The sequence below is a fragment of the Bubalus bubalis genome, chromosome 1, assembly GCF_019923935.1.
Source record: "Bubalus bubalis isolate 160015118507 breed Murrah chromosome 1, NDDB_SH_1, whole genome shotgun sequence".
In the NCBI taxonomy this organism is placed as follows: Eukaryota; Metazoa; Chordata; class Mammalia; order Artiodactyla; family Bovidae; genus Bubalus; species Bubalus bubalis.
In genome coordinates this window covers 45,723,792-45,737,619 of record NC_059157.1, presented here as the reverse complement: position 1 = coordinate 45,737,619, position 13,828 = coordinate 45,723,792, and the positions used below count along the sequence as shown (strand labels likewise).

Genomic DNA, 13,828 nt, shown 5'->3' with positions numbered 1-13,828 from the left:
TATATATATATATATGTATATCAATGTCACAGAAAGGAGGCGTAAATACGGAAAAGACTGTTCTGAGGTATTAAAAGAAGCTGTAAGGAAAGCATTACAGCTACAAAATGCAAACAAATCCTAAAGAAAAGGTCAAATTTACCAATAAAGGTTCATTTACTTTCAATCACTTTTTGCTTCCTGGGGCTTCCCTGGTGGCTCAGCAGTAAAGAATCCACCTGCAACGCAGCAGATGCAGTTTTGATACTTGGGTTGGGAAGATCCCTGGAGAAGAGAATGGCAACCCACTCCAGTATTCTTGCCTGGAGAGTCCCCATGGACAGAGGAGCCTGGTGGGCTATAGTCCATGGGGTTGCACAGAGTCTGACTGACTCAGTGACTAAACCACCACCACCAGTGAAAAGCATTTGTATTTCACAGTAGCTTCTGTTTTCATCTTTTCGTAGACCAAAGTGCCAGTAAATTGTTTCTAAAAGGAAAGAAGTGGAGAAGGGCACAGTTCTTACCCTTGCCAGGTGTGTTCAATGGGGTCACAGTTGTCCAGGTAATTGAAGTGAATGGTATCAGTTGGATGCTTGTCAGAAGACCTCCAGGGTGGGAGTTCTTTCTCCCCTGGGTGGTTCTTCTTTCTTGAAGAGGAAGAGGATTGGAAAGCAGATGAAGGAGACAGCTGGAGAACTGCTTCTAATGGGTTGAACATCCACGATCACAAACCCATCTTTACAGGTGTCTAGAAGGAGAAAATTATTTCTGTTCTCAAAACACTATAATAATAACAAAAGTAAAACAAAGAACATGGGCTTCCCTGGTGGTCTAGTGATTAAGAATCTGCCTGCCAATGCAGGGGACACTGGGTCAATCCCTGGTCCAGGAAGATTCCACATGCCCGTGTGCCACAACCACTGAGACAGAGCTTTAGAGTCTGTGCTCTGCAACAAGAGGAGCCATCGCAATAAGAATCCTGAGTATGGAAGGTAAAGAATAGCCCCTGCTCACTACAGCTAGAGAATGCCCAAGGGCAGTAACGAAGACCCTTTGCAACCAAAAATGAATAAATAAATAAATCCTTTAAAAAAATCATTATTATCATCACCATGATGGCACTGATAATGGTGGCAGTGATTACAGCAGCCACCGACCCAGAGGTACTTGTATGTGCCAGGCACTATCAGGAAGTATTCCTGCATTATTATTTTTTGAGGGGGGTTATACAGTGAGGCATGTGGGATCTTAGTTCCCCCTACTAGGGATCGAACCTGCACCCCTTACATTGGAAGCACAGAGTCTTAACAATTGGACCACCAGGAAAGTCCCATTCCTACATTACTTTATTTAACCTTCATAATAACTTTAAAAGGTAATCATAACTGCTTCCATTTTACAGAAGAGAAAACTGAAGGTAGGATAAACTGATAAATTTTTCCACTACTACTGTGAAGACATAAGCAGTAAGACCCAGAGTCAGAATTTGAATCCGGGACTCTCCAGCTTCAGGCCACACAGTGAGCTTCTCTATCCTGCATCGCCACCTCTCCTGCCATATCATTATACAGTTATTCCACAACTGCAGTTAGTTTGTTCATAACAATATATGTTCTTAAAAACAGTACCCTGTTCTACCTATCTAAAACACAGAGACAATTTCCATTATGTAGGGGTAAACTATAGACTTTATCAATTATCAAAACTTCAGCCATTTCTAAAGAACTGGGAGATGAAAGTCTTTTTTTTTTTTGGAAAGTCTATTTTCTAATTGCCCAAAATGAAAGTCTGGTTTTCTTGTATATAAAATTCGTAAGGGTTTTTATGCGGTTGTAGCAACGGCACTCCACTCCAGTACTCTTGCTTGGAGAGTCCCATGGACGGAGGAGCCTGGTAGGCTGCAGTCCATGGGGTTGCTAAGGGTTGGACACGACTGAGCGACTTCGCTTTCACTTTCATGTATTGGAGAGGGAGGTGGCAACCCACTCCAGTGTTCTTGCCTGGAGAATCCCAGCGACGGTGGAGCCTGGTGGGCTGCCGTCTCTGGGGTCGCACAGAGTCGGACAGACTGAAGCGACTTAGCAGTAGTAGCAGCCTAAGGGAAGAGGTACTGCTATGTTGAGAAGCCATTAAAGCCTTAATTTTTTTTCTTTGAGAGATTAGGGAAGCTTTGCTCAGTAAATTGGTTTGCTTAAATTGTTTGTGAAAATTTTAAAATTCCCCAAGTTCCTCCAAGCAGAATCAGTTAGTTTCTTATCCTTGTTTCAACTGCTCTTTCTTTGTGCATATTTCTCTTACAGGATAGTACTTCGTATTCAGTGTGGTAACTATCTGTTTGTCTGTGTCCTGGACCACAGACTAGGCTCCCAGAAAGTGGGGTTAAGACCATTGTACCCTTAGCAGCTAGCACATAACAGTATTTAATACATATTTACTGATCTAGTGAGTGATTGTAAATAGTAGAGGAAGAAGACATTTTACTTTTATATAATTGATGGCTCATTACTAGATTAGTGTTCAGTGTTTTGTGTGAATCCTGGCAACCCATTCCAGTACTCTTGCCTGGAGAATCCTCATGGACAGAGGAGCCTGGTGAGCTACAGCCATGGGGTTGAAAAGAGTTGGACACGACTGAGCAACTAAGCACAGCACAGTGCGGATCTCACTTAAAATGGACATTCAAGGACATTCAACCCCTGGTGGTCCAGTGGTTAGGACTCCACACTTTCACTGCTGAGGGCAGAAGTTCAATCACTGGTCAGGGAACTAAGAGCTCGTCACACGGGGTGGCCAAAAAAATAAATAAGATGTACATTCATTTCATTTTTCTGAGTTTATATTGAATGAAATCTATTTTTGCTGGAAGAGGTCTTGTTTAACACCACTGGTAATAAAGAATACATGATAATAAAAAAGCAATTTCAGGGGAGAAAATTTAGGCATGAATGCTCATAACTATATACATAAATAAACATTAATTCTGAAAAGTACAAAATATTTGACCCATTAACAGAATAGATAATAATGAAAACTGATGACTTTTCTGTTAAGTAAACAAAAACTTTGTTCCCTTTACCCAAAGCCCTTTGAGACTTTTTTAAATGGCAACTGATGAAAAAATTTTAAATGCTTTTGTTTGCATATATTGAAATAACCAGACATCTTTTCTCTTTTATTCTGTGAATTACATGGACTGATTTTTTAATATTATGCCAACCTTACTCTCCTTGGATACATCCCACTTGGTCATCATGTATTATTCTTTTTTTATATCTTACTGGGTTTAATTTGCCAATTTTTTCTTTAATAGAAAAACTGAAATTTACTATAACAAACTACTCCCTAAAGAAATGAAATACTAAGCGACAATGTGGCAATTTTCTTGTATCAGAACTATTCATCATCTTAAAATAGGTGTGTGTTAGTTGCTCAGTCATGTCCAACTCTTTATGATCCTATGGACTGTAGCCCACCAGGCTCCTCCAACCATGGGGATTCTCCAGGCAAGAATACTGGAGTGGGTGGCCATTCTCTTCTCCAGGGGATCCTCCCGACCCAGGGATCAAACCTGCATCTCCTGCATTGCAGATGGATTCCTTACCATCTGAGCCACCAGGGAAGTGTATAAATAGTTTCAGGAAAAAGAGTTATTGTTGAAGACCAAGTATTAAAATTAGTATTACATACAATACTCAAAACCTTTTTTCATTCTACAACCTGGTTGATCACTTTTCTGTCCTCTGTCCCAGAACAGCCCACGCGCCAGCTATTGAAGCCTTTCCCTGGCTATGAGTGACGTTGAATGAGAGTTAAGGAAAGCCTTGTGATAAAAGGAGTCATAGCTATTGTAATTTTTAAAATAACTCTTCCACCACTGCACTTTACATATTTCTTTTTAAAAGAAATTCTCCTGAAAAACAGCCATCATTGAAATCAGAAAGACTGCTTTTATCATTGTAATTATAACAATATTAATTATGCACTTTATTACTATATTAAATGTAGAGGGTTTCTACTTCAAGTAAACACAATAAAATGAAACGTAAATGAGCATGTTAAGAGCTAACTAGTCATATTTCAAAAGGATTCTCCAATTCAAAAAGGACTCACTGCAGCTTTTCTATAAAAAAAAAATCCCCTTGGTTTTAACAATAATTTTAAAGTTGTAATTTACACACAATTTTCAGGAAGTCTTCTATTATACAAAACAATGCACAACTCTGCATGTATATAGATCATGCCATAAAGAAAAAGCTCATAAAAATTTCCCATAAGTTATCTAATTAACTGTGACTATAAGAACGAACATAAACATTGGTTACAATGCATAGAAAACCACTAGAAAAATTTATGCTCATACTATTTACTGTTTACAATTCTATGTAAGGACTTTACATTGCTGGTTTCTAAAGTGAAAAGAACTTTAATATGTCCATTATGCCCTTTCCTAATTACTAATTTTTTGCAGACTTTTCTGTATTAATGATAGAAACATAAACTTCAGTTTGCCTGGTAGAATCACAGAAAATTTGAATTAGTTAAGTAAAATTTGATGACCCATAGGTAATAAATACTGCACATTACCCACAGAATCCCAGTGTCAGAATTGTGTACTGTAGGCATCAGAGACACAGAAATCCAGGAATCTGGAGAGAATGAGGAGCTCCAAGTCCTAACCTGGGTGGAACTGTGGTTTGTGAGTGTCAGATGACTTTCAACGAACATGGATATCTTGAAAAGAGCTGTTAAGTTCTTAGAACAAGGGAATTTTGAAGTCATGGTATATTTCTTTTGAACCAATGGCCTTCTCCAACTTAGTTCTAGAATTCCTAAGTAGCTGATGTTAATAATTCTTCTTTTCCCAAATTTACCTTGGGCTTGGTAACATGGAGTTCTTTCACCATTTGAATATAATGCTTCTTCCATACACCCTGCTCATAGGGAGTTGGGGAGACATTGATGTACCAGTTAAACTGTAAACATTTTAGCATCCAGAGCTGATCCAGTTCAGTCAAATTCTTCCAATGCCAGCTCACCTGGAAAAACAATGTTAAAAAACTGTTCAGTTTACATGTCCACTTTCTCTAGGTTTTGAGCCGTCACCCTGGTACTGAAAGAACTTCTTTATTTTTTTTCTGGAATGGGTTGCCATGCCCTCCTCCAAGGGATCTTTCTGACCCTGGGATTGAACCCACTTCTCTGCACTGCAGGCGGATTCTTTACCACTGAGCCACTGGGGAAGTGGATTCATGGATTCATTCGTGAACGAATTAGAGCAAACATAATTTTAACTAGATAAACCAGGCCTGGAATTCACAAGTAGTTTCTTTTTGGTCCTTTTCCTCCAAATCACAACCAAGTTACCTCTTACCTGAAGTGCTTCCTAACCAGGCAGGAAGATTTTTTTTTTTAATTGGAGGATAATTACAACATTATGATGGTTTTGCCATACATTGGCCATAGGTATACATGTGTCCCCTCTAACCTGAACACCACTTCCACCTCCCTCCCCATCCCATCCCTCCAGGTTCTCACAAAGCACTGGCTTTGGGTACCCCTTTTTCTTTTCTTTTTTAAATGTTAATTCAGACAGAATCCAAATCAACTAATATTTATTGAGCACCTATTAACCATCCTTGTCACAACCTGAAGGGTAGTATAATTAATATTCTCTCCTTGCAAATGGGGAAACTAAGCTTCAGATAAGACTCTGGAACTTCCTAAAGATCTCTGGCTATGCCAAAGCCTTTGACTGTGTGGATCACAATAAACTGTGAAAAATTCTGAAAGAGATGGGAATACCAGACCACCTGACCTGCCTCTTGAGAAACCTGTATGCAGGTCAGGAAGAAACAGTTAGAACTGGACATGGAACAACAGACTGGTTCCAAATAGGAAAAGGAGTACCTCAAGGCTGTATATTGTCACCCTGCTTATTTAACTTCTATGCAGAGTACATCATGAGAAACACTGGGCTGGAGTAAACACAAGCTGGAATCAAGATTTCTGGGAGAAATATCAATAACCTCAGATATGCAGATGACACCACCATTATGGAAGAAAGTGAAGAACTAAAGAGCCTCTTGATGAAAGAGGAGAGTGAAAAAGTTGGCTTAAAGCTCAACATTCAGAAAACTAAGATCATGGCATCTGGTCCCATCATTTCATGGCGAAATAGATGGAGAAACAGTGGAAACAGTGGCTGATTTTATTTTTCTGGGCTCCAAAATCACTGCAGATGATGACTGAAGCCATGAAATTAAAAGATGCTTACTCCTTCAAAGGAAAGTTATGACCAACTTAGATAGCATATTAAAAAGCAGAGACGTTACTTTGCCAACAAAGGTCCATCTAGTTAAGGCTATGGTTTTTCCAGTAGTCATGTATGGATGTGAGAGTTGGACTGTGAAGAAGGCTGAGCGCCGAAGAATTGATGCTTTTGAACTGTGGTCTTGGAGAAGACTCTTAAAAGTCCCTTGGACAGCAAGGAGATCCAACCAGTCCATCCTAAAGGAGAACAGTCCTGGGTGTTTATTGGAGGAACTGATGTTGAAGCTGAAACTCCATTACTTTGGCCACCTGATGTGAAGAGCTGACTCATTTGAAAAGACCCTGATGTTGGCATAACCAACTCAATGGACACGAATTTGGGTAAACTCCGGGAGTTGGTGATGGACAGGGAGGCTTGGCATGCTGCGATTCATGGGGTCACAAAGAGTCAGACATGACTGAGTGACTGAACTGAACTGAACCGAACCGAACTGAAGGATCTCTGGGAGCCTGTGTATGAACATTGTATGAAGGCTACAGAAACTCCAGTTGGCACATTGCTTATTTTTTTCATGATATGCTTCTGTTTTCCTTCCATTCTTATGATTTAACTAAATATATAAAGGGAACACAATGACTAATACTATATTTGTGTGTCCTAAATAGCCTTTAAGATTCAATAGAGCATTAAGTATTTGTCCTGGGGACTTTCCTGGTGGTCTAGTGGCTAAGATTCTGTGCTTTCAGTGCAGGGGGCCAGGGTTTGATCCCTGGTTAGGGAACTGGATTCCATGTGCTGCAACTGACACCTGGTGCAGCCAAATTAATACATTTTTTAAAAAGTATTCTGTACATTCCATTTTCATAGCATTATGGTCAATCCTACATATCCAGCAAATGGTGGAGGTGACCCTATTATGTGTAGTAGTTTTTAAAATAATTTATTCCAGGTCTTAGTAGAAACTAGAGTCAAGTCCATATATAAAGTTGAGACTAGGCATTCCATGTCTCTTATCATGAATTGCAGAGATGATAGCTAATCTTCACATTCATTTCATCCTTGGAAAACTGGCCTCTTTTTCAAGGTTAACTCAATAATAAATAATGTTTGAATGCCCCCAAAAGGAGCAGAACACTCTGTAATGGAGCTCGCTACCCATCCATCTGTTTATCTGTCTCTCTTCCTCCCTCCTTCCATCCATTGTGTACGGAGTTTCTATTACATCCAGGATTATTATATGAAGATAAGACATGTAGGGGAGAGGGAAGCAGAAGGGGGGCACAATTAGGAGAAACAGTAGGTTCAGGATCTAGATGGAGGAAAAGGCTTAGAGGATCTGATACAACACTGCAGGCAGAAACAGAGATCACAACCACTTTGTGCAACCCAGAATGAAACTGCACTGCCCTTAATCCTCATATGGTTAGTTAATTAAATCAAGACGTGGAGTTTGGGAGGGAGGGGATGGGGAGAAAAGTTTTTCTCAATTCCCACCCTTTTCCTCTTTTGACTTAGATTGGGTTTAGACCTGGGTAGTTAAGTTGGGGTTCCCCCCTGCACTGGGGATAGATAAAATTTTTCTTTGTTTTTGCTGCTTTTTGTTTGTTTAAAACTAAATAGGAATGAGGAAAGTTGAGGGTAGGTAAGCTCTTTCAAAACTGTAAGACAACCCCCACCACATTTTTAAACAGCTCAAAGCTCATCTTGGTGCAGTGACTTTATTGTTTACTTTAAATCTAGCTAAAGAACAATTGCCTCACAGTCAGTTCTGGGAAATAAAATACAATGCTGAAATCTACCAAGATTGACATATGGTACACATGGATGATAAGATTATCTATTTTGTATCACATCTCCCTGGAATGATAACATTCTCATTGTGAAAAGCATGGAAAATTCTGAGAAACCTGAAGAAAAGCAATACCCAGAACCCTGTCAATCAGAGATGACCAAACATTATCAACAAGCTGGTAGAGTTATTTTCCTTTCTGTTTTTCAGGTATATATGAAAGCAAAATCGGGAAACTGCATGCAATTTAAAACCATGCTTTCTTCATTTGACACATAATAAGCATCTCTGTTCTTCCAAAACATGTTTTCTTATGACTGCCTAATAATTCATTATATGGCGGAATGATACTCTATTACTAGGCATTTAAAACACTATGTTTTTTTAAAAAACAAATTGTTTCAATTTTAGAATAATATGTGTACATCAATACTAAATTCAAAGATACCAAGGGGCACACTGTAAAAAAAGTAAAAGAAAAAAAGCCTCTCTCATCCTTGTCATCTAGCCACTCATTTCCCTCCCTGAATGTAACCATTGTTACTGGCTTCTTGTGTGCCATCCAGAAGGGCAACAAATATGGATACATTCTTTTATTCTTCCAAAGTGGTAGGATAATTCTGCACCTTAGTTGTTTTATTGATGACATATTGAGGAGATAGTTGCAACCAGTCTGCTATTAGCAGACATTTCCACTTTTTCCAGCCTTTTGCTGCTACAAACAATGATGCAATATTCTTCAGTTCAGTTCAGTTCAGTCTCTCAGTTGTGTCCGACTCTTTGCGACCCCATGAATTGCAGCATGCCAGGCCTCCCTGTCCATCACCGACTCCTGGAGTTCATTCAGACTCATGTCCATCGAGTCAGTGATGCCATCCAGCCATCTCATCCTCTGTCGTCTCCTTCTCCTCCTGCCCCTAATCCCTGCCAGCATCAGAGTCTTTTCCAATGAGTCAACTCTTCACATGAGGTGGCCAAAGTACTGGAGTTTCAGCTTTAGCATCATTCCTTCCAAAGAAATCCCAGGGCTGATCTCCTTCAGAATGGACTGGTTGCATCTCCTTGCAGTCCAAGGGACTCTCAGGGGTCTTCTCCAACACCACAGTTCAAAAGCATCAATTCTTCGGTGCTCAGCCTTCTTCACAGTCCAACTCTCACATCCATACATGACCACTGGAAAAACCATAGCCTTGACTAGACGAACCTTTGTTGGCAAAGTAATGTCTCTGCTTTTGAATATGCTATCTAGGTTGGTCATAACTTTCCTTCCAAGGAGTAAGCGTCTTTTAATTTCATGGCTGCAGTCACCATCTGCAGTGATTTTGGAGCCCCCAAAAATAAAGTCTGACACTGTTTCCACTGTTTCCCCATCTATTTCCCATGAAGTGATGGGACCGGATGCCATGATCTTTGTTTTCTGAATGTTGAGCTTTAAGCCAACTTTTTCCACTCTCCACTTTCACTTTCATCAAGAGGCTTTTTAGTTCCTCTTCACTTTCTGCCATAAGGGTGGTGTCATCTGCATATCAGAGACATGGCTAAAAACTTTTTAAAATTTTTTAATTAAGAAAAATAAGACTACCTTTGGTCAGTAGTTCCACTTCTTGGAATTTGTCTGATGGGTATACTTCAACACATGCAAAATTAGTTCCAGAAAAACATCTATTTCTGCTTTATTGACTATGCCAAAGCCTTTGACTTTCTCCTGGCAATCTTTATTCCAGCTTGTGCTTCTTCCAGTCCAGTGTTTCTCATGATGTACTCTGCATATAAGTTAAATGAGCAGGGTGACAATATACAGCCTTGATGTACTCCTTTTCCTATTTGGAACCAGTCTGTTGTTCCATGTCCAGTTCTAACTGTTGCTTCCTGACCTGCATACAGATTTCTCAAGAGGCAGTCAGGTGGTCTAGTATTCCCATCTCTTTCAGAATTTTCCACAGTTTATTGTGATCCACACAGTCAAAGGCTTTGGCATAGTCAATAAAGCAGAAATAGATGTTTTTCTGGAACTAATTTGGCGTGTGTTGAAGTATACCCATCAGACAAATTCCAAGAAGTGGAACTACTGACCAAAGGTAGTCTTATTTTTCTTAATTAAAAAATTTTAAAAAGTTTTTAGCCATGTCTCATGGCATGCAGGATCTCAGTTCCCCGACCAGGGCTCAAACTCATACCCTTGATAGTGAAAGCCACTGCATCGCCAGGGAATGTCCAGGAATCTTTATTTAAAAATTGAGTACTACCAAATTGCTGTCCTTGGTGTTTGCATCAATTTATCTATGAAGGTGCAACATATGAAGGTTCTTGTTTCCCCTCACCCCTAACAATATAAAATGTTATCATTAAAAAAGAAACTAAAAAAAGAAAAAAAGAAACTTAATCCATCTGATCACAAATGATGGCATGAAAATGAGGCTAAGCATTTTATCTATTTTAGAAACATCTGCTTTTCTTTCTGTGAACTATTTGTTCACTTCCTTTGCTCATTTTTCTGCTATGCTTTGCTTTTACTTTCTTGTTAATGTAGATTTATAGTCGTTCTTTAAAAAATAAGAAAATTACCCCTTTGCTGGCAATAGGTTTTCCCCCCGTTTATTTTAATTTTTTTTGGCCACACTGCAGCAGCTTGTGGGTTCTTAGTCTCCTGGCCAGGGGTTGAACCTGAGCCCTCATCAGTGAAAGCACTGAGTCCTAACCACTACCAGGGAGTTCCCTCCTGTTTACTGTCTGTATTTATTTACAGTTTTCTTCTCTATGGAGAAAATTTTAATTTTTATAATCACAACTTAAAATCTTGCTTTCTTTATTTATAAAGCATATATAATATATATACAAATTATATAAAATAAATAAAGCAATATTTTAAGTTATACATTTTCTTTTCAGGCTTTGAATATTATAGATTACTCACAAAGTCTTCTTTCCCTAGATTTCCTTTAATTACATTTTTTTTCCCCTTTAGTCATGCCTGGTGGCTTACAGGATCTTAGTTCCCCAAACAGGGATTGAACTTCTGCCCTCAGCAGTGAAAGAGCAGAGAGTTAACCACTGGACCAGGGAATTCCATCTTTTGAGTAGGGAATGGTTTCCCATAATTTCATATCAATCTTTTATCCTTCTAGAATTTTTTTCCAGATACTGCCCGGTTGTCCCAACACCAATTATTAAATACGTCATCTATCTTACTGCATTCATTTTCTTAATTTTTTTTTTCATTTTCTTAATTTTAAAAACTAAAGTTACCATGTGAATGCACAGTAACAGGTAATTTCTGGTCTTTCTAGTCTATGAATGGAGAAGGCAATGGCACCCCACTCCAGTACTCTTGCCTGGAAAATCCCATGGATGGAGGAGCCTTGTGGGCTGCAGTCCACGGGATCGCTGAGAGTTGGACACGACTGAGCAACTTCACTGAGCAACTTCAGTTTCAATTTTCACTTTTATCCATTGGAGAAGGAAATGGCAACCCACTCCAGTGTTCTTGCCTGGAGAATCCCCGGGACAGGAGAGCCTGTTGGGCTGCCATCTATGGGGTTGCACAGAGTCGAACATGACTGAAGCAACTTAGCAGCAGCAGCAGCAGCTAGACTATGAAAAGAAGTCAACAAAATGACTATCAATTTTATATCTTAAAAAATATACTTGAATACACCATGGAATTACTTGTAAGAAAATAATGGTCAGATGCTTTTCCAACCTGTGAGCACATTTGCCCACTCTGAACTCCTTTAGTCTCACATGCTTCTGTATTTATCACATTAGCACCTTATTTCATGCTTTTCTATTTATGAATGGCCTGCACTTTACACTTTAAGTTTTACTATGGTCCTCTGCTGTGCAATATAAGACTATTCTGATGATGAACCATTATATACATGTGTATGTATTTCCCCAACTGGCTAGTACTATTTTACGGACACTTAGCGATGGCTTACTTTTTCTCCCCGTTGAGCACTGAGTGCACAGCCAGACACAAAGAGATGGGGCCAATCCAAACTGTGCAAACGAAACGTGGTGAGTGTCTTGTTGGTGCTTGGTTTTGTATGCGTGCTTTCTTTTTTTTTCCTCAAGTTTCAGTGTTTTCTAGGCTGTCTTTACAAAACTCCAAACATTGCTTCTTTATCTGTACCTGTACACAATGACAAAGGCTTCGGGGGTCCAGGAAAGAAAAGATGTATAAATATAACACCTTTGGGAGCTTGGTAGTAAAATCCAGAGCTTCTGCTGGAATTTTCTCCTGAAGCTTTCGACAGCAGAACTTTTGCTATGACAGGGAGCAGCGTTCTAACAGGACTGTCAGGATTCTTCTCCTCTGAGTGTCCGTCCATTTGTCAAACTGGAAAAAAAAAAAAGCAAACAAACAAACAAAAAAAGCTCCAGGTTTAGTCTGACACCAGATACGCATTATGAAAGAGATAAAGAACTGCATAGAAAGTGAGTTTAGTAACTTATTCTTAACGAATTGCATGCATTTCTTTCCCTAACAAGTACAGCCCATGTTTTGCCACCTACCTGTTCTTTCTCACATTTGTGTGTGTGAACCGAAGCAAGGCCAGTGTGGACATAGACATGCACTTGACCTCAAAACTTGGAGTTACAGAAAAATTTGGGAGCTGGTCATAGTCATAAACTGAGAATATATACAGACTTGTAAAATATAGATCTTTAACTTCTGTTGGGGCTATATCCCAATTAATCCATCATAAGTTGAAAATATCATAAATTAAAAATGCACATAATACACTTAACCTACCAAACATCCTAGCTTAGCCCAGTCTACCTTAACGTGCTCAGAACGCTTACATGAACCCTGATGCTTGTTGCCATTGTTTAGTCACTCAGTCATGTCCAACTGTTTTGCAACCCCATAGACTGTTGCTCACCAGGCTCCTGTGTCCATGGGATTCTCCAGGCAAGAATACTGGAGTGGGTTGCCATGCCCTCCTCCATGGGATCTTCCTGACCCAGGGATCAAACCTGAGTCTCCTGCATTGACAGGGGTATTCTTTATCACTGAGCCACCAGAGAAGCCCTCACATGAACCTACAGTTGGGCAAAATTATCTACCACAAAGCCTATTTTATAATAAAGTGTTGACTAGTTCATGTAATTTATTGACTACTACACCTGGAGAAGGGAATGGCAACCCACTCCAGTGTTCTTGCCTGGAGAGTTCCATGGACAGAGGAGCCTGGTGGGCTACAGTCCATAGGGTTGCACAGAGTTGGACACGACTGACTCAACTTAGCATGTATACAAGCACACTGAATGTGAAACCAGAATGACTCTCTGGGTACTGATGGTTTTAAGTGTATTTAGCCTGTACTCTTGTGACCGAGTGGCTGACTGGGAGCTGTGGCTCACTGGCTGCCCAGCACCATAAATGAGTATCCTACTGCACATGGCTAGCCACCCCTCCCAAAAAAACCCAAATACAAAATTTTAAATATGGTGTCCACTGAATGTCTATCACTTTTGCATCACTGTAAAGCCAAAAAGTTGCTAAGCCAAAGCATCTTAAGCCACGGACTGTCTGTACAACCTTAAGAGAAGACACCTGGGCAGTCAGTCTCCCCCCACAGTTCACATCAGCTCATTAGTGATTAAAACTCCAGGACCAGAAACAATTAGAGATAAGGCAATACAAGCAAATATCTCTGAGAAGGGGGAGTATATAGGGTTAAAGTCCTGTGTGTGTGTGTGTGTGTGTGTGTGTGTGTGCTCAGTCACTCACTCTTGTCTGACTCTTTGCTGAGCCTGCTAGGCTCCTCTGTCCATGGAAT

The 13,828-nt window shown here is 39.8% G+C and overlaps 1 protein-coding gene and 1 pseudogene across 1 annotated transcript in view; one reads left to right on the top strand and one right to left on the bottom strand.

The window, feature by feature from the left end:
- LOC123465559 (liprin-alpha-1-like) overlaps positions 1-13,828 on the top strand; it is a gene marked incomplete in the record, with an annotated part of 992,590 nt that overhangs the window by 90,419 nt on the left and 888,343 nt on the right.
- The window catches only part of LOC123330659, a 29,265-nt pseudogene that overhangs the window by 1,404 nt on the left and 14,033 nt on the right, over positions 1-13,828 (bottom strand).